Below are 21,183 nucleotides of genomic sequence, written 5' to 3'. Positions count from 1 at the left end.
AAAAGTCATGATTTTGTAGATTTCGTGCTCTTCTTTGCGAATTCAAGATAGAAAACAACGAAAATCAGCGAGAAATCGTCGTTTTGCATCGAAATTTGCGGTTTTCTCTAAGAATTTTGATGATTTCGTGCAGAATTCTGCTGTTTTCTTGCAATTCAGCCGTTGAATCTTGGTAAAATGTGATGATTTTGTAGATTTCGTGCTCTTCTTTGCGAATTCAAGCCAGAAAACAACGAAAATCGGCGAGAAATCGTCGTTTTGCTTCGAAATATGCGGTTTTCTCTAAGAATTTTGATGATTTCGTGCAGAATTCTGCTGTTTACTTGCAATTCAGCCGTTGAATCTTGGTAAAAAGTCATGATTTTGTAGATTTCGTGCTCTTCTTTGCGAATTCAAGATAGAAAACAACGAAAATCAGCGAGAAATCGTCGTTTTGCATCGAAATATGCGGTTTTCTCTAAGAATTTTGATGATTTCGTGCAAAATTCTGCTGTTTTCTTACAATTCAGCAGTTGAATCTTGGTAAAAAGTCATGATTTTGTAGATTTCGTGCTCTTCTTTGCGAATTCAAGCCAGAAAACAACGAAAATAGGCTAGAAATAATCGTTTTGCATCGAAATATGCGGTTTTCTGTAAGAATTTTGATGATTTCGTGCAGAATTCTGCTGTTTTCTTGCAATTCAGCCGTTGAATCTTCGTAAAAAGTTATGATTTTGTAGATTTCGTGCTCTATTTTGCGAATTCAAGCCAGAAAACCACGAAAATCGGCGAGAAATCGTCGTTTTGCATCGAAATATGCGGTTTTCTCTAAGAATTTTGATGATTTCGTGCAGAATTCTGCTGTTTTCTTGCAATTCAGCCGTTGAATCTTGGTAAAAATCATGATTTTGTAGATTCCGTGCTCTTCTTTGCGAATTCAAGATAGAAAACAACAAAAATCAGCGAGAAATCGTCGTTTTGCATCGAAATATGCGGTTTTCTCTAAGAATTTTGATGATTTCGTGTAGAATTCTGCTGTTTTCTTGCAATTCAGCCGTTGAATCTTGGTAAAAAGTGATGATTTTGTAGATTTCGTGCTCTTCTTTGCGAATTCAAGCCAGAAAACAACGAAAATCGGCGAGAAATCGTCGTTTTGCATCGAAATATGCGGTTTTCTTTAAGAATTTTGATGATTTCGTGCAGAATTCTGCTGTTTTCTTGCAATTCAGCCGTTGAATCTTGGTAAAAAGTGAAGATTTTGTAGATTTCGTGCTCTTCTTTGCGAATTCAAGCCAGAAAACAACGAAAATCGGCGAGAAGTCGTCGTTTTGCATCGAAATATGCGGTTTTCTCTAAGAATTTTGACGATTTCGTGCAGAATTCTGCTGTTTTCTTGCAATTCAGCCGTTGAATCTAGGTAAAAAGTCATGATTTTGTAGATTTCGTGCTCTTCTTTGCGAATTCAAGCCAGAAAACAACGAAAATAGGCTAGAAATAATCGTTTTGCATCGAAATATGCGGTTTTCTGTAAGAATTTTGATGATTTCGTGCAGAATTCTGCTGTTTTCTTGCAATTCAGCTGTTGAATCTTGGTAAAAAGTTATGATTTTGTAGATTTCGTGCTCTTTTTTGCGAATTCAAGCCAGAAAACCACGAAAATCGGCGAGAAATCGTCGTTTTGCATCGAAATATGCGGTTTTCTCTAAGAATTTTGATGATTTCGTGCAGAATTCTGCTGTTTTCTTGCAATTCAGCCGTTGAATCTTGGTAAAAATCATGATTTTGTAGATTCCGTGCTCTTCTTTGCGAATTCAAGATAGAAAACAACGAAAATCAGCGAGAAATCGTCGTTTTGCATCGAAATATGCGGTTTTCTCTAAGAATTTTGATGATTTCGTGTAGAATTCTGCTGTTTTCTTGCAATTCAGCCGTTGAATCTTGGTAAAAAGTGATGATTTTGTAGATTTCGTGCTCTTCTTTGCGAATTCAAGCCAGAAAACAACGAAAATCGGCGAGAAATCATCGTTTTGCATCGAAATATGCGGTTTTCTTTAAGAATTTTGATGATTTCGTGCAGAATTCTGCTGTTTTCTTGCAATTCAGCCGTTGAATCTTGGTAAAAAGTGAAGATTTTGTAGATTTCGTGCTCTTCTTTGCGAATTCAAGCCAGAAAACAACGAAAATCGGCGAGAAATCGTCGTTTTGCATCGAAATATGCGGTTTTCTGTAAGAATTTTGATGATTTCGTGCAGAATTCTGCTGTTTTCTTGCAATTCAGCCGTTGAATCTTGGTAAAAAGTCATGATTTTGTAGATTTCGTGCTCTTCTTTGCGAATTCAAGCCAGAAAACAACGAAAATAGGCTAGAAATAATCGTTTTGCATCGAAATATGCGGTTTTCTGTAAGAATTTTGATGATTTCGTGCAGAATTCTGCTGTTTTCTTGCAATTCAGCCGTTGAATCTTGGTAAAAAGTTATGATTTTGTAGATTTCGTGCTCTTTTTTGCGAATTCAAGCCAGAAAACCACGAAAATCGGCGAGAAATCGTCGTTTTGCATCGAAATATGCGGTTTTCTCTAAGAATTTTGATGATTTCGTGCAGAATTCTGCTGTTTTCTTGCAATTCAGCCGTTGAATCTTGGTAAAAATCATGATTTTGTAGATTCCGTGCTCTTCTTTGCGAATTCAAGATAGAAAACAACAAAAATCAGCGAGAAATCGTCGTTTTGCATCGAAATATGCGGTTTTCTCTAAGAATTTTGATGATTTCGTGTAGAATTCTGCTGTTTTCTTGCAATTCAGCCGTTGAATCTTGGTAAAAAGTGATGATTTTGTAGATTTCGTGCTCTTCTTTGCGAATTCAAGCCAGAAAACAACGAAAATCGGCGAGAAATCGTCGTTTTGCATAGAAATATGCGGTTTTCTTTAAGAATTTTGATGATTTCGTGCAGAATTCTGCTGTTTTCTTGCAATTCAGCCGTTGAATCTTGGTAAAAAGTGAAGATTTTGTAGATTTCGTGCTCTTCTTTGCGAATTCAAGCCAGAAAACAACGAAAATCGGCGAGAAGTCGTCGTTTTGCATCGAAATATGCGGTTTTCTCTAAGAATTTTGACGATTTCGTGCAGAATTCTACTGTTTTCTTGCAATTCAGCCGTTGAATCTAGGTAAAAAGTCATGATTTTGTAGATTTCGTGCTCTTCTTTGCGAATTCAAGCCAGAAAACAACGAAAATAGGCTAGAAATAATCGTTTTGCATCGAAATATGCGGTTTTCTGTAAGAATTTTGATGATTTCGTGCAGAATTCTGCTGTTTTCTTGCAATTCAGCTGTTGAATCTTGGTAAAAAGTTATGATTTTGTAGATTTCGTGCTCTTTTTTGCGAATTCAAGCCAGAAAACCACGAAAATCGGCGAGAAATCGTCGTTTTGCATCGAAATATGCGGTTTTCTCTAAGAATTTTGATGATTTCGTGCAGAATTCTGCTGTTTTCTTGCAATTCAGCCGTTGAATCTTGGTAAAAATCATGATTTTGTAGATTCCGTGCTCTTCTTTGCGAATTCAAGATAGAAAACAACGAAAATCAGCGAGAAATCGTCGTTTTGCATCGAAATATGCGGTTTTCTCTAAGAATTTTGATGATTTCGTGTAGAATTCTGCTGTTTTCTTGCAATTCAGCCGTTGAATCTTGGTAAAAAGTGATGATTTTGTAGATTTCGTGCTCTTCTTTGCGAATTCAAGCCAGAAAACAACGAAAATCGGCGAGAAATCGTCGTTTTGCATCGAAATATGCGGTTTTCTTTAAGAATTTTGATGATTTCGTGCAGAATTCTGCTGTTTTCTTGCAATTCAGCCGTTGAATCTTGGTAAAAAGTGAAGATTTTGTAGATTTCGTGCTCTTCTTTGCGAATTCAAGCCAGAAAACAACGAAAATCGGCGAGAAATCGTCGTTTTGCATCGAAATATGCGGTTTTCTGTAAGAATTTTGATGATTTCGTGCAGAATTCTGCTGTTTTCTTGCAATTCAGCCGTTGAATCTTGGTAAAAAGTCATGATTTTGTAGATTTCGTGCTCTTCTTTGCAAATTCAAGCCAGAAAACAACGAAAATAGGCTAGAAATAATCGTTTTGCATCGAAATATGCGGTTTTCTGTAAGAATTTTGATGATTTCGTGCAGAATTCTGCTGTTTTCTTGCAATTCAGCCGTTGAATCTTGGTAAAAAGTTATGATTTTGTAGATTTCGTGCTCTTTTTTGCGAATTCAAGCCAGAAAACCACGAAAATCGGCGAGAAATCGTCGTTTTGCATCGAAATATGCGGTTTTCTCTAAGAATTTTGATGATTTCGTGCAGAATTCTGCTGTTTTCTTGCAATTCAGCCGTTGAATCTTGGTAAAAGTCATGATTTTGTAGATTTCGTGCTCTTCTTTGCGAATTCAAGATAGAAAACAACGAAAATCAGCGAGAAATCGTCGTTTTGCATCGAAATATGCGGTTTTCTCTAAGTATTTTGATGATTTCGTGCAAAATTCTGCTGTTTTCTTGCAATTCAGCCGTTGAATCTTAGTAAAAAGTCATGATTTTGTAGATTTCGTGCTCTTTTTTGCGAATTCAAGCCAGAAAACCACGAAAATCGGCGAGAAATCGTCGTTTTGCATCGAAATATGCGGTTTTCTCTAAGAATTTTGATGATTTCGTGCGGAATTCTGCTGTTTTCTTGCAATTCAGCCGTTGAATCTTGGTAAAAATCATGATTTTTAAGATTCCGTGCTCTTCTTTGCGAATTCAAGATAGAAAACAACGAAAATCAGCGAGAAATCGTCGTTTTGCATCGAAATATGCGGTTTTCTCTAAGAATTTTGATGATTTCGTGCAGAATTCTGCTGTTTTCTTGCAATTCAGCCGTTGAATCTTGGTAAAAAGTGATGATTTTGTAGATTTCGTGCTCTTCTTTGCGAATTCAAGCCAGAAAACAACGAAAATCGGCGAGAAATCGTCGTTTTGCATCGAAATATGCGGTTTTCTTTAAGAATTTTGATGATTTCGTGCAGAATTCTGCTGTTTTCTTGCAATTCAGCCGTTGAATTTTGGTAAAAAGTGATGATTTTGTAGATTTCGTGCTCTTCTTTGCGAATTCAAGCCAGAAAACAACGAAAATCGGCGAGAAGTCGTCGTTTTGCATCGAAATATGCGGTTTTCTCTAAGAATTTTGACGATTTCGTGCAGAATTCTGCTGTTTACTTGCAATTCAGCCGTTGAATCTTGGTAAAAGTCATGATTTTGTAAATTTCGTGCTCTTCTTTGCGAATTCAAGATAGAAAACAACGAAAATCAGCGAGAAATCGTCGTTTTGCATCGAAATATGCGGTTTTCTCTAAGAATTTTGATGATTTCGTGCAAAATTCTACTGTTTTCTTGCAATTCAGCCGTTGAATCTTGGTAAAAAGTCATGATTTTGTAGATTTCGTGCTCTTCTTTGCAAATTCATGCCAGAAAACAACGAAAATCGGCGAGAAATCGTCGTTTTGCATCGAAATATGCGGTTTTCTGTAAGAATTTTGATAATTTCGTGCAGAATTCTGCTGTTTTCTTGCAATTCAGCCGTTGAATCTTGGTAAAAAGTCATGATTTTGTAGATTTCGTGCTCTTCTTTGCAAATTCAAGCCAGAAAACAACGAAAATCGGCGAGAAATCGTCGTTTTGCATCGAAATATGCGGTTTTCTGTAAGAATTTTGATGATTTCGTGCAGAATTCTGCTGTTTTCTTGCAATTTAGCCGTTGAATCTAGGTAAAAAGTCATGATTTTATAGATTTCGTGCTCTTCTTGGCGAATTCAAGATAGAAAACAACGAAAATCAGCGAGAAATCGTCGTTTTGCATCGAAATATGCGGTTTTCTCTAAGAATTTTGATGATTTCGTGCAGAATTCTGCTGTTTTCTTGCAATTCAGCCGTTGAATCTTGGTAAAAAGTCATGATTTTGTAGATTTTGTGCTCTTTTTTGCGAATTCAAGCCAGAGAACCACGAAAATCGGCGAGAAATCGTCGTTTTGCATCGAAATATGCGGTTTTCTCTAAGAATTTTGATGATTTCGTGCAGAATTCTGCTGTTTTCTTGCAATTCAGCCGTTGAATCTTGGTAAAAATCATGATTTTGTAGATTCCGTGCTCTTCTTTGCGAATTCAAGATAGAAAACAACGAAAATCAGCGAGAAATCGTCGTTTTGCATCGAAATATGCGGTTTTCTCTAAGAATTTTGATGATTTCGTGCAGAATTCTGCTGTTTTCTTGCAATTCAGCTGTTGAATCTTGGTAAAAAGTCATGATTTTATAGATTTCGTGCTCTTCTTGGCGAATTCAAGATAGAAAACAACGAAAATCGGCGAGAAATCGTCGTTTTGCATCGAAATATGCGGTTTTCTGTAAGAATTTTGATGATTTCGTGCAGAATTCTGCTGTTTTCTTGCAATTCAGCCGTTGAATCTTGGTAAAAAGTCATGATTTTGTAGATTTCGTGCTCTTCTTTGCGAATTCAAGCCAGAAAACAACGAAAATCGGCGAGAAATCGTCGTTTTGCATCGAAATATGCGGTTTTCTGTAAGAATTTTGATGATTTCGTGCAGAATTCTGCTGTTTTCTTGCAATTCAGCCTTTGAATCTTGGTAAAAAGTCATGATTTTGTAGATTTCGTGCTCTTCTTTGCGAATTCAAGCCAGAAAACAACGAAAATCGGCGAGAAATAATCGTTTTGCATCGAAATATGCGGTTTTCTGTAAGAATTTTGATGATTTCGTGCAGAATTCTGCTGTTTTCTTGCAATTCAGCCGTTGAATCTTGGTAAAAATCATGATTTTGTAGATTCCGTGCTCTTCTTTGCGAATTCAAGATAGAAAACAACGAAAATCAGCGAGAAATCGTCGTTTTGCATCGAAATATGCGGTTTTCTCTAAGAATTTTGATGATTTCGTGCAGAATTCTGCTGTTTTCTTGCAATTCAGCCGTTGAATCTTGGTAAAAAGTCATGATTTTATAGATTTCGTGCTCTTCTTGGCGAATTCAAGATAGAAAACAACGAAAATCGGCGAGAAATCGTCGTTTTGCATCGAAATATGCGGTTTTCTGTAAGAATTTTGATGATTTCGTGCAGAATTCTGCTGTTTTCTTGCAATTCAGCCGTTGAATCTTGGTAAAAAGTGATGATTTTGTAGATTTCGTGCTCTTCTTTGCGAATTCAAGCCAGAAAACAACGAAAATCGGCGAGAAATCGTCGTTTTGCATCGAAATATGCGGTTTTCTCTAAGAATTTTGACGATTTCGTGCAGAATTCTGCTGTTTTCTTGCAATTCAGCCGTTGAATCTTGGTAAAAAGTCATGTTTTTGTAGATTTCGTGCTCTTCTTGGCAAATTCAAGACAGAAAACAACGAAAATCGGCGAGAAATCGTTGTTTTGCATCGAAATATGCAGTTTTCTCTAAGAATTTTGATGATTTCGTGCAGAATTCTGCTGTTTTCTTGCAATTCAGCCGTTGAATCTTGGTAAAAAGTCATGATTTTGTAGCTTTCGTGCTCTTCTTTGCGAATTCAAGCCAGAAAACAACGAAAATCGGCGAGAAATCGTCGTTTTGCATCGAAATATGCGGTTTTCTGTAAGAATTTTGATGATTTCGTGCAGAATTCTGCTGTTTTCTTGCAATTCAGCCGTTGAATCTTGGTAAAAAGTGATGATTTTGTAGGTTTCGTGCTCTTCTTTGCAAATTCAAGCCAGAAAACAAGGAAAATCGGCGAGAAATCGTCGTTTTGCATCGAAATATGCGGTTTTCTCTAAGAATTTTGACGATTTCGTGCAGAATTCTGCTGTTTACTTGCAATTCAGCCGTTGAATCTTGGTAAAAAGTCATGATTTTGTAGATTTTGTGCTCTTCTTTGCGAATTCAAGATAGAAAACAACGAAAATCAGCGAGAAATCGTCGTTTTGCATCGAAATATGCGGTTTTCTCTAAGAATTTTGATGATTTCGTGCAGAATTCTGCTGTTTTCTTGCAATTCAGCCGTTGAATCTTGGTAAAAAGTCATGATTTTGTAGATTTCGTGCTCTTCTTTGCAAATTCATGCCAGAAAACAACGAAAATCGGCGAGAAATCGTCGTTTTGCATCGAAATATGCGGTTTTCTGTAAGAATTTTGATGATTTCGTGCAGAATTCTGCTGTTCTCTTGCAATTCAGCCGTTGAATCTTGGTAAAAAGTCATGATTTTGTAGATTTCGTGCTCTTTTTTGCGAATTCAAGCCAGAAAACCACGAAAATCGGCGAGAAATCGTCGTTTTGCATCGAAATATGCGGTTTTCTCTAAGAATTTTGATGATTTCGTGCAGAATTCTGCTATTTTCTTGCAATTCAGCAGTTGAATCTTGGTAAAAAGTCATGCTTTTGTAGATTTCGTGCTCTTCTTTGCAAATTCATGCCAGAAAACAACGAAAATCGCCGAGAAATCGTCGTTTTGCATCGAAATATGCGGTTTTCTGTAAGAATTTTGATGATTTCGTGCAGAATTCTGCTGTTTTCTTGCAATTCAGCCGTTGAATCTTGGTAAAAAGTGATGATTTTGTAGATTTCGTGCTCTTCTTTGCGAATTCAAGTCAGAAAACAACGAAAATCGGCGAGAAATCGTCGTTTTGCATCGAAATATGCGGTTTTCTCTAAGAATTTTGACGATTTCGTGCAGAATTCTGCTGTTTTCTTGCAATTCAGCCGTTAAATCTTGGTAAAAAGTCATGTTTTTGTAGATTTCGTGCTCTTCTTGGCGAATTCAAGACAGAAAACAACGAAAATCGGCGAGAAATCGTTGTTTTGCATCGAAATATGGAGTTTTCTCTAAGAATTTTGATGATTTCGTGCAGAATTCTGCTGTTTTCTTGCAATTCAGCCGTTGAATCTAGGTAAAAAGTCATGATTTTGTAGATTTCGTGCTCTTCTTGGCGAATTCAAGATAGAAAACAACGAAAATCGGCGAGAAATCGTTGTTTTGCATCGAAATATGCAGTTTTCTCTAAGAATTTTGATGATTTCGTGCAGAATTCTGCTGTTTTCTTGCAATTCAGCCGTTGAATCTTGGTAAAAAGTCATGATTTTGTAGATTTCGTGCTCTTCTTTGCGAATTCAAGCCAGAAAACAACGAAAATCGGCGAGAAATCGTCGTTTTGCATCGAAATATGCGGTTTTCTCTAAGTATTTTGATGATTTCGTGCAAAATTCTGCTGTTTTCTTGCAATTCAGCCGTTGAATCTTAATAAAAAGTCATGATTTTGTAGATTTCGTGCTCTTCTTTGCAAATTCATGCCAGAAAACAACGAAAATCGGCGAGAAATCGTCGTTTTGCATCGAAATATGCGGTTTTCTGTAAGAATTTTGATGATTTCGTGCAGAATTCTGCTGTTTTCTTGCAATTCAGCCGTTGAATCTTGGTAAAAAGTCATGATTTTGTAGATTTCGTTCTCTTCTTTGCAAATTCAAGCCAGAAAACAACGAAAATCGGCGAGAAATCGTCGTTTTGCATCGAAATATGCGGTTTTCTGTAAGAATTTTGATGATTTCGTGCAGAATTCTGCTGTTTTCTTGCAATTCAGCCGTTGAATCTAGGTAAAAAGTCATGATTTTATAGATTTCGTGCTCTTCTTGGCGAATTCAAGATAGAAAACAATGAAAATCGGCGAGAAATCGTTGTTTTGCATCGAAATATGCGGTTTTCTGTAAGAATTTTGATGATTTCGTGCAGAATTCTGCTGTTTTCTTGCAATTCAGCCGTTGAATCTTGGTAAAAAGTCATGATTTTGTAGATTTCGTGCTCTTTTTTGCGAATTCAAGCCAGAAAACCACGAAAATCGGCGAGAAATCGTCGTTTTGCATCGAAATATGCGGTTTTCTCTAAGAATTTTGATGATTTCGTGCGGAATTCTGCTGTTTTCTTGCAATTCAGCCGTTGAATCTTGGTAAAAATCATGATTTTTAAGATTCCGTGCTCTTCTTTGCGAATTCAAGATAGAAAACAACGAAAATCAGCGAGAAATCGTCGTTTTGCATCGAAATATGCGGTTTTCTCTAAGAATTTTGATGATTTCGTGCAGAATTCTGCTGTTTTCTTGCAATTCAGCCGTTGAATCTTGGTAAAAAGTGATGATTTTGTAGATTTCGTGCTCTTCTTTGCGAATTCAAGCCAGAAAACAACGAAAATCGGCGAGAAATCGTCGTTTTGCATCGAAATATGCGGTTTTCTGTAAGAATTTTGATGATTTCGTGCAGAATTCTGCTGTTTTCTTGCAATTCAGCCGTTGAATCTTGGTAAAAATCATGATTTTGTAGATTCCGTGCTCTTCTTTGCGAATTCAAGATAGAAAACAACGAAAATCAGCGAGAAATCGTCGTTTTGCATCGAAATATGCGGTTTTCTCTAAGAATTTTGATGATTTCGTGCAGAATTCTGCTGTTTTCTTGCAATTCAGCCGTTGAATCTTGGTAAAAAGTCATGATTTTATAGATTTCGTGCTCTTCTTGGCGAATTCAAGATAGAAAACAACGAAAATCGGCGAGAAATCGTCGTTTTGCATCGAAATATGCGGTTTTCTGTAAGAATTTTGATGATTTCGTGCAGAATTCTGCTGTTTTCTTGCAATTCAGCCGTTGAATCTTGGTAAAAAGTGATGATTTTGTAGATTTCGTGCTCTTCTTGGCAAATTCAAGACAGAAAACAACGAAAATCGGCGAGAAATCGTTGTTTTGCATCGAAATATGCAGTTTTCTCTAAGAATTTTGATGATTTCGTGCAGAATTCTGCTGTTTTCTTGCAATTCAGCCGTTGAATCTTGGTAAAAAGTCATGATTTTGTAGCTTTCGTGCTCTTCTTTGCGAATTCAAGCCAGAAAACAACGAAAATCGGCGAGAAATCGTCGTTTTGCATCGAAATATGCGGTTTTCTGTAAGAATTTTGATGATTTCGTGCAGAATTCTGCTGTTTTCTTGCAATTCAGCCGTTGAATCTTGGTAAAAAGTGATGATTTTGTAGGTTTCGTGCTCTTCTTTGCAAATTCAAGCCAGAAAACAAGGAAAATCGGCGAGAAATCGTCGTTTTGCATCGAAATATGCGGTTTTCTCTAAGAATTTTGACGATTTCGTGCAGAATTCTGCTGTTTACTTGCAATTCAGCCGTTGAATCTTGGTAAAAAGTCATGATTTTGTAGATTTTGTGCTCTTCTTTGCGAATTCAAGATAGAAAACAACGAAAATCAGCGAGAAATCGTCGTTTTGCATCGAAATATGCGGTTTTCTCTAAGAATTTTGATGATTTCGTGCAGAATTCTGCTGTTTTCTTGCAATTCAGCCGTTGAATCTTGGTAAAAAGTCATGATTTTGTAGATTTCGTGCTCTTCTTTGCAAATTCATGCCAGAAAACAACGAAAATCGGCGAGAAATCGTCGTTTTGCATCGAAATATGCGGTTTTCTGTAAGAATTTTGATGATTTCGTGCAGAATTCTGCTGTTCTCTTGCAATTCAGCCGTTGAATCTTGGTAAAAAGTCATGATTTTGTAGATTTCGTGCTCTTTTTTGCGAATTCAAGCCAGAAAACCACGAAAATCGGCGAGAAATCGTCGTTTTGCATCGAAATATGCGGTTTTCTCTAAGAATTTTGATGATTTCGTGCAGAATTCTGCTATTTTCTTGCAATTCAGCAGTTGAATCTTGGTAAAAAGTCATGCTTTTGTAGATTTCGTGCTCTTCTTTGCAAATTCATGCCAGAAAACAACGAAAATCGCCGAGAAATCGTCGTTTTGCATCGAAATATGCGGTTTTCTGTAAGAATTTTGATGATTTCGTGCAGAATTCTGCTGTTTTCTTGCAATTCAGCCGTTGAATCTTGGTAAAAAGTGATGATTTTGTAGATTTCGTGCTCTTCTTTGCGAATTCAAGTCAGAAAACAACGAAAATCGGCGAGAAATCGTCGTTTTGCATCGAAATATGCGGTTTTCTCTAAGAATTTTGACGATTTCGTGCAGAATTCTGCTGTTTTCTTGCAATTCAGCCGTTAAATCTTGGTAAAAAGTCATGTTTTTGTAGATTTCGTGCTCTTCTTGGCGAATTCAAGACAGAAAACAACGAAAATCGGCGAGAAATCGTTGTTTTGCATCGAAATATGGAGTTTTCTCTAAGAATTTTGATGATTTCGTGCAGAATTCTGCTGTTTTCTTGCAATTCAGCCGTTGAATCTAGGTAAAAAGTCATGATTTTGTAGATTTCGTGCTCTTCTTGGCGAATTCAAGATAGAAAACAACGAAAATCGGCGAGAAATCGTTGTTTTGCATCGAAATATGCAGTTTTCTCTAAGAATTTTGATGATTTCGTGCAGAATTCTGCTGTTTTCTTGCAATTCAGCCGTTGAATCTTGGTAAAAAGTCATGATTTTGTAGATTTCGTGCTCTTCTTTGCGAATTCAAGCCAGAAAACAACGAAAATCGGCGAGAAATCGTCGTTTTGCATCGAAATATGCGGTTTTCTCTAAGTATTTTGATGATTTCGTGCAAAATTCTGCTGTTTTCTTGCAATTCAGCCGTTGAATCTTAGTAAAAAGTCATGATTTTGTAGATTTCGTGCTCTTCTTTGCAAATTCATGCCAGAAAACAACGAAAATCGGCGAGAAATCGTCGTTTTGCATCGAAATATGCGGTTTTCTGTAAGAATTTTGATGATTTCGTGCAGAATTCTGCTGTTTTCTTGCAATTCAGCCGTTGAATCTTGGTAAAAAGTCATGATTTTGTAGATTTCGTTCTCTTCTTTGCAAATTCAAGCCAGAAAACAACGAAAATCGGCGAGAAATCGTCGTTTTGCATCGAAATATGCGGTTTTCTGTAAGAATTTTGATGATTTCGTGCAGAATTCTGCTGTTTTCTTGCAATTCAGCCGTTGAATCTAGGTAAAAAGTCATGATTTTATAGATTTCGTGCTCTTCTTGGCGAATTCAAGATAGAAAACAATGAAAATCGGCGAGAAATCGTTGTTTTGCATCGAAATATGCGGTTTTCTGTAAGAATTTTGATGATTTCGTGCAGAATTCTGCTGTTTTCTTGCAATTCAGCCGTTGAATCTTGGTAAAAAGTCATGATTTTGTAGATTTCGTGCTCTTTTTTGCGAATTCAAGCCAGAAAACCACGAAAATCGGCGAGAAATCGTCGTTTTGCATCGAAATATGCGGTTTTCTCTAAGAATTTTGATGATTTCGTGCGGAATTCTGCTGTTTTCTTGCAATTCAGCCGTTGAATCTTGGTAAAAATCATGATTTTTAAGATTCCGTGCTCTTCTTTGCGAATTCAAGATAGAAAACAACGAAAATCAGCGAGAAATCGTCGTTTTGCATCGAAATATGCGGTTTTCTCTAAGAATTTTGATGATTTCGTGCAGAATTCTGCTGTTTTCTTGCAATTCAGCCGTTGAATCTTGGTAAAAAGTGATGATTTTGTAGATTTCGTGCTCTTCTTTGCGAATTCAAGCCAGAAAACAACGAAAATCGGCGAGAAATCGTCGTTTTGCATCGAAATATGCGGTTTTCTTTAAGAATTTTGATGATTTCGTGCAGAATTCTGCTGTTTTCTTGCAATTCAGCCGTTGAATCTTGGTAAAAAGTGATGATTTTGTAGATTTCGTGCTCTTCTTTGCGAATTCAAGCCAGAAAACAACGAAAATCGGCGAGAAGTCGTCGTTTTGCATCGAAATATGCGGTTTTCTCTAAGAATTTTGACGATTTCGTGCAGAATTCTGCTGTTTACTTGCAATTCAGCCGTTGCATCTTGGTAAAAGTCATGATTTTGTAGATTTCGTGCTCTTCTTTGCGAATTCAAGATAGAAAACAACGAAAATCAGCGAGAAATCGTCGTTTTGCATCGAAATATGCGGTTTTCTCTAAGAATTTTGATGATTTCGTGCAAAATTCTACTGTTTTCTTGCAATTCAGCCGTTGAATCTTGGTAAAAAGTCATGATTTTGTAGATTTCGTGCTCTTCTTTGCAAATTCAAGCCAGAAAACAACGAAAATCGGCGAGAAATCGTCGTTTTGCATCGAAATATGCGGTTTTCTGTAAGAATTTTGATGATTTCGTGCAGAATTCTGCTGTTTTCTTGCAATTTAGCCGTTGAATCTAGGTAAAAAGTCATGATTTTATAGATTTCGTGCTCTTCTTGGCGAATTCAAGATAGAAAACAACGAAAATCAGCGAGAAATCGTCGTTTTGCATCGAAATATGCGGTTTTCTCTAAGAATTTTGATGATTTCGTGCAGAATTCTGCTGTTTTCTTGCAATTCAGCCGTTGAATCTTGGTAAAAAGTCATGATTTTGTAGATTTCGTGCTCTTTTTTGCGAATTCAAGCCAGAAAACCACGAAAATCGGCGAGAAATCGTCGTTTTGCATCGAAGTATGCGGTTTTCTCTAAGAATTTTGATGATTTCGTGCAGAATTCTGCTGTTTTCTTGCAATTCAGCCGTTGAATCTTGGTAAAAATCATGATTTTGTAGATTCCGTGCTCTTCTTTGCGAATTCAAGATAGAAAACAACGAAAATCAGCGAGAAATCGTCGTTTTGCATCGAAATATGCGGTTTTCTCTAAGAATTTTGATGATTTCGTGCAGAATTCTGCTGTTTTCTTGCAATTCAGCCGTTGAATCTTGGTAAAAAGTCATGATTTTATAGATTTCGTGCTCTTCTTGGCGAATTCAAGATAGAAAACAACGAAAATCGGCGAGAAATCGTCGTTTTGCATCGAAATATGCGGTTTTCTGTAAGAATTTTGATGATTTCGTTCAGAATTCTGATGTTTTCTTGCAATTCAGCTTTTGAATCTTGGTAAAAAGTCATGATTTTATAGATTTCGTGCTCTTCTTGGCGAATTCAAGATAGAAAACAACGAAAATCGGCGAGAAATCGTCGTTTTGCATCGAAATATGCGGTTTTCTGTAAGAATTTTGATGATTTCGTGCAGAATTCTGCTGTTTTCTTGCAATTTAGCCGTTGAATCTTGGTAAAAAGTGATGATTTTGTAGATTTCGTGCTCTTCTTTGCGAATTCAAGCCAGAAAACAACGAAAATCGGCGAGAAATCGTCGTTTTGCATCGAAATATGCGGTTTTCTCTAAGAATTTTGACGATTTCGTGCAGAATTCTGCTGTTTACTTGCAATTCAGCCGTTGAATCTTGGTAAAAAGTCATGATTTTGTAGATTTTGTGCTCTTCTTTGCGAATTCAAGATAGAAAACAACGAAAATCAGCGAGAAATCGTCGTTTTGCATCGAAATATGCGGTTTTCTCTAAGAATTTTGATGATTTCGTGCAGAATTCTGCTGTTTTCTTGCAATTCAGCCGTTGAATCTTGGTAAAAAGTCATGATTTTGTAGATTTCGTGCTCTTCTTTGCAAATTCATGCCAGAAAACAACGAAAATCGGCGAGAAATCGTCGTTTTGCATCGAAATATGCGGTTTTCTGTAAGAATTTTGATGATTTCGTGCAGAATTCTGCTGTTCTCTTGCAATTCAGCCGTTGAATCTTGGTAAAAAGTCATGATTTTGTAGATTTCGTGCTCTTTTTTGCGAATTCAAGCCAGAAAACCACGAAAATCGGCGAGAAATCGTCGTTTTGCATCGAAATATGCGGTTTTCTGTAAGAATTTTGATGATTTCGTGCAGAATTCTGCTGTTTTCTTGCAATTCAGCCTTTGAATCTTGGTAAAAAGTCATGATTTTATAGATTTCGTGCTCTTCTTGGCGAATTCAAGATAGAAAACAACGAAAATCGGCGAGAAATCGTCGTTTTGCATCGAAATATGCGGTTTTCTGTAAGAATTTTGATGATTTCGTGCAGAATTCTGCTGTTTTCTTGCAATTCAGCCGTTGAATCTTGGTAAAAAGTGATGATTTTGTAGATTTCGTGCTCTTCTTTGCGAATTCAAGCCAGAAAACAACGAAAATCGGCGAGAAATCGTCGTTTTGCATCGAAATATGCGGTTTTCTCTAAGAATTTTGACGATTTCGTGCAGAATTCTGCTGTTTACTTGCAATTCAGCTGTTGAATCTTGGTAAAAAGTCATGATTTTGTAGATTTTGTGCTCTTCTTTGCGAATTCAAGATAGAAAACAACGAAAATCAGCGAGAAATCGTCGTTTTGCATCGAAATATGCGGTTTTCTCTAAGAATTTTGATGATTTCGTGCAGAATTCTGCTGTTTTCTTGCAATTCAGCCGTTGAATCTTGGTAAAAAGTCATGATTTTGTAGATTTCGTGCTCTTCTTTGCAAATTCATGCCAGAAAACAACGAAAATCGGCGAGAAATCGTCGTTTTGCATCGAAATATGCGGTTTTCTGTAAGAATTTTGATGATTTCGTGCAGAATTCTGCTGTTTTCTTGCAATTCAGCCTTTGAATCTTGGTAAAAAGTCATGATTTTATAGATTTCGTGCTCTTCTTGGCGAATTCAAGATAGAAAACAACGAAAATCGGCGAGAAATCGTCGTTTTGCATCGAAATATGCGGTTTTCTGTAAGAATTTTGATGATTTCGTGCAGAATTCTGCTGTTCTCTTGCAATTCAGCCGTTGAATCTTGGTAAAAAGTCATGATTTTGTAGATTTCGTGCTCTTTTTTGCGAATTCAAGCCAGAAAACCACGAAAATCGGCGAGAAATCGTCGTTTTGCATCGAAATATGCGGTTTTCTCTAAGAATTTTGATGATTTCGTGCAGAATTCTGCTATTTTCTTGCAATTCAGCAGTTGAATCTTGGTAAAAAGTCATGCTTTTGTAGATTTCGTGCTCTTCTTTGCAAATTCATGCCAGAAAACAACGAAAATCGCCGAGAAATCGTCGTTTTGCATCGAAATATGCGGTTTTCTGTAAGAATTTTGATGATTTCGTGCAGAATTCTGCTGTTTTCTTGCAATTCAGCCGTTGAATCTTGGTAAAAAGTGATGATTTTGTAGATTTCGTGCTCTTCTTTGCGAATTCAAGTCAGAAAACAACGAAAATCGGCGAGAAATCGTCGTTTTGCATCGAAATATGCGGTTTTCTCTGAGAATTTTGACGATTTCGTGCAGAATTCTGCTGTTTTCTTGCAATTCAGCCGTTAAATCTTGGTAAAAAGTCATGTTTTTGTAGATTTCGTGCTCTTCTTGGCGAATTCAAGACAGAAAACAACGAAAATCGGCGAGAAATCGTTGTTTTGCATCGAAATATGGAGTTTTCTCTAAGAATTTTGATGATTTCGTGCAGAATTCTGCTGTTTTCTTGCAATTCAGCCGTTGAATCTAGGTAAAAAGTCATGATTTTGTAGATTTCGTGCTCTTCTTGGCGAATTCAAGATAGAAAACAACGAAAATCGGCGAGAAATCGTTGTTTTGCATCGAAATATGCAGTTTTCTCTAAGAATTTTGATGATTTCGTGCAGAATTCTGCTGTTTTCTTGCAATTCAGCCGTTGAATCTTGGTAAAAAGTCATGATTTTGTAGATTTCGTGCTCTTCTTTGCGAATTCAAGCCAGAAAACAACGAAAATCGGCGAGAAATCGTCGTTTTGCATCGAAATATGCGGTTTTCTCTAAGTATTTTGATGATTTCGTGCAAAATTCTGCTGTTTTCTTGCAATTCAGCCGTTGAATCTTAGTAAAAAGTCATGATTTTGTAGATTTCGTGCTCTTCTTTGCAAATTCATGCCAGAAAACAACGAAAATCGGCGAGAAATCGTCGATTTGCATCGAAATATGCGGTTTTCTGTAAGAATTTTGATGATTTCGTGCAGAATTCTGCTGTTTTCTTGCAAATAAGCCGTTGAATCTTGGTAAAAAGTCATGATTTTGTAGATTTCGTTCTCTTCTTTGCAAATTCAAGCCAGAAAACAACGAAAATCGGCGAGAAATCGTCGTTTTGCATCGAAATATGCGGTTTTCTGTAAGAATTTTGATGATTTCGTGCAGAATTCTGCTGTTTTCTTGCAATTCAGCCGTTGAATCTAGGTAAAAAGTCATGATTTTATAGATTTCGTGCTCTTCTTGGCGAATTCAAGATAGAAAACAATGAAAATCGGCGAGAAATCGTTGTTTTGCATCGAAATATGCGGTTTTCTGTAAGAATTTTGATGATTTCGTGCAGAATTCTGCTGTTCTCTTGCAATTCAGCCGTTGAATCTTGGTAAAAAGTCATGATTTTGTAGATTTCGTGCTCTTTTTTGCGAATTCAAGCCAGAAAACCACGAAAATCGGCGAGAAATCGTCGTTTTGCATCGAAATATGCGGTTTTCTCTAAGAATTTTGATGATTTCGTGCAGAATTCTGCTATTTTCTTGCAATTCAGCAGTTGAATCTTGGTAAAAAGTCATGCTTTTGTAGATTTCGTGCTCTTCTTTGCAAATTCATGCCAGAAAACAACGAAAATCGCCGAGAAATCGTCGTTTTGCATCGAAATATGCGGTTTTCTGTAAGAATTTTGATGATTTCGTGCAGAATTCTGCTGTTTTCTTGCAATTCAGCCGTTGAATCTTGGTAAAAAGTGATGATTTTGTAGATTTCGTGCTCTTCTTTGCGAATTCAAGTCAGAAAACAACGAAAATCGGCGAGAAATCGTCGTTTTGCATCGAAATATGCGGTTTTCTCTGAGAATTTTGACGATTTCGTGCAGAATTCTGCTGTTTTCTTGCAATTCAGCCGTTAAATCTTGGTAAAAAGTCATGTTTTTGTAGATTTCGTGCTTTTCTTGGCGAATTCAAGACAGAAAACAACGAAAATCGGCGAGAAATCGTTGTTTTGCATCGAAATATGGAGTTTTCTCTAAGAATTTTGATGATTTCGTGCAGAATTCTGCTGTTTTCTTGCAATTCAGCCGTTGAATCTAGGTAAAAAGTCATGATTTTGTAGATTTCGTGCTCTTCTTGGCGAATTCAAGATAGAAAACAACGAAAATCGGCGAGAAATCGTTGTTTTGCATCGAAATATGCAGTTTTCTCTAAGAATTTTGATGATTTCGTGCAGAATTCTGCTGTTTTCTTGCAATTCAGCCGTTGAATCTTGGTAAAAAGTCATGATTTTGTAGATTTCGTGCTCTTCTTTGCGAATTCAAGCCAGAAAACAACGAAAATCGGCGAGAAATCGTCGTTTTGCATCGAAATATGCGGTTTTCTCTAAGTATTTTGATGATTTCGTGCAAAATTCTGCTGTTTTCTTGCAATTCAGCCGTTGAATCTTAGTAAAAAGTCATGATTTTGTAGATTTCGTGCTCTTCTTTGCAAATTCATGCCAGAAAACAACGAAAATCGGCGAGAAATCGTCGTTTTGCATCGAAATATGCGGTTTTCTGTAAGAATTTTGATGATTTCGTGCAGAATTCTGCTGTTTTCTTGCAATTCAGCCGTTGAATCTTGGTAAAAAGTCATGATTTTGTAGATTTCGTTCTCTTCTTTGCAAATTCAAGCCAGAAAACAACGAAAATCGGCGAGAAATCGTCGTTTTGCATCGAAATATGCGGTTTTCTGTAAGAATTTTGATGATTTCGTGCAGAATTCTGCTGTTTTCTTGCAATTCAGCCGTTGAATCTAGGTAAAAAGTCATGATTTTATAGATTTCGTGCTCTTCTTGGCGAATTCAAGATAGAAAACAATGAAAATCGGCGAGAAATCGTTGTTTTGCATCGAAATATGCGGTTTTCTGTAAGAATTTTGATGATTTCGTGCAGAATTCTGCTGTTTTCTTGCAATTCAGCCGTTGAATCTTGGTAAAAAGTCATGATTTTGTAGATTTCGTGCTCTTTTTTGCGAATTCAAGCCAGAAAACCACGAAAATCGGCGAGAAATCGTCGTTTTGCATCGAAATATGCGGTTTTCTCTAAGAATTTTGATGATTTCGTGCGGAATTCTGCTGTTTTCTTGCAATTCAGCCGTTGAATCTTGGTAAAAATCATTATTTTTAAGATTCCGTGCTCTTCTTTGCGAATTCAAGATAGAAAACAACGAAAATCAGCGAGAAATCGTCGTTTTGCATCGAAATATGCGGTTTTCTCTAAGAATTTTGATGATTTCGTGCAGAATTCTGCTGTTTTCTTGCAATTCAGCCGTTGAATCTTGGTAAAAAGTGATGATTTTGTAGATTTCGTGCTCTTCTTTGCGAATTCAAGCCAGAAAACAACGAAAATCGGCGAGAAATCGTCGTTTTGCATCGAAATATGCGGTTTTCTTTAAGAATTTTGATGATTTCGTGCAGAATTCTGCTGTTTTCTTGCAATTCAGCCGTTGAATCTTGGTAAAAAGTGATGATTTTGTAGATTTCGTGCTCTTCTTTGCGAATTCAAGCCAGAAAACAACGAAAATCGGCGAGAAGTCGTCGTTTTGCATCGAAATATGCGGTTTTCTCTAAGAATTTTGACGATTTCGTGCAGAATTCTGCTGTTTACTTGCAATTCAGCCGTTGAATCTTGGTAAAAGTCATGATTTTGTAGATTTCGTGCTCTTCTTTGCGAATTCAAGATAGAAAACAACGAAAATCAGCGAGAAATCGTCGTTTTGCATCGAAATATGCGGTTTTCTCTAAGAATTTTGATGATTTCGTGCAAAATTCTACTGTTTTCTTGCAATTCAGCCGTTGAATCTTGGTAAAAAGTCATGATTTTGTAGATTTCGTGCTCTTCTTTGCAAATTCATGCCAGAAAACAACGAAAATCGGCGAGAAATCGTCGTTTTGCATCGAAATATGCGGTTTTCTGTAAGAATTTTGATGATTTCTTGCAGAATTCTGCTGTTTTCTTGCAATTCAGCCGTTAAATCTTGGTAAAAAGTCATGATTTTGTAGATTTCGTGCTCTTCTTTGCAAATTCAAGCCAGAAAACAACGAAAATCGGCGAGAAATCGTCGTTTTGCATCGAAATATGCGGTTTTCTGTAAGAATTTTGATGATTTCGTGCAGAATTCTGCTGTTTTCTTGCAATTTAGCCATTGAATCTAGGTAAAAAGTCATGATTTTATAGATTTCGTGCTCTTCTTGGCGAATTCAAGATAGAAAACAACGAAAATCAGCGAGAAATCGTCGTTTTGCATTGAAATATGCGGTTTTCTCTAAGAATTTTGATGATTTCGTGCAGAATTCTGCTGTTTTCTTGCAATTCAGCCGTTGAATCTTGGTAAAAAGTCATGATTTTGTAGATTTC

The sequence above is a fragment of the Gnatocerus cornutus genome, chromosome 6 (assembly GCF_029298725.1).
Source record: "Gnatocerus cornutus isolate USDA-ARS CGAHR chromosome 6, icGnaCorn1.1, whole genome shotgun sequence".
Lineage (NCBI taxonomy): Eukaryota > Metazoa > Arthropoda > Insecta > Coleoptera > Tenebrionidae > Gnatocerus > Gnatocerus cornutus.
The sequence above is the reverse complement of the archived record's forward strand: the minus strand, read 5'-3'. Positions refer to the sequence as shown.